Below are 614 nucleotides of genomic sequence, written 5' to 3'. Positions count from 1 at the left end.
ATGGAAAACATGCAGAAAGACATAAGTGAGAGAAGAGCAGAGTGTTCAGGAGAACACCAAGGAGCTATGCTTAGGCTGGCGCATAAGGCATGTGAGAGGGATTAGGGAGGAATACAACTGAGCTGTGGAGACTGGAATACAACTGGATGCCAGACTCCAAGAAGTGTGAACTTTATTCTGGGTTATCACTCAAAGAAATGGCGTAATCTGGATTCTCCTTTGGGAGCAACCACTTCGCACATATTTCTTACCGTTTTTCATTTTACCAAACGTGTTCAGTGCTGATATATGCCAGACATTGAGTTGGGTGCTGCAGGTACCTGAACCAGAAAGACACTGTCCTGCCCTCATAGTCTCCTTGGGACAGACAACTTAATGTGCAGGCATTAATGTGGCAAAAGTTGTAAGGGAGAGTTACAGAAGTAGTGCAGAGAAGGTATGACATTTTGCTTTGGTTCTGGGACAGGAGATGGGGGCGGTGGGGAGGATATCTTGGAAGGGACACACGGGAGTTTTCCGAGAAACCTGGACAGGCTTTCCTGAGCAAATACAAACACACACAGGGGTGCAACAGAAAGTACTCCCTTCACATTAATTCAAACTCACTTCCAAGA

Source organism: Rhinolophus ferrumequinum, chromosome 20 (genome assembly GCF_004115265.2).
Source record: "Rhinolophus ferrumequinum isolate MPI-CBG mRhiFer1 chromosome 20, mRhiFer1_v1.p, whole genome shotgun sequence".
NCBI classification, from domain to species: domain Eukaryota; kingdom Metazoa; phylum Chordata; class Mammalia; order Chiroptera; family Rhinolophidae; genus Rhinolophus; species Rhinolophus ferrumequinum.
The sequence above is the reverse complement of the archived record's forward strand: the minus strand, read 5'-3'. Positions refer to the sequence as shown.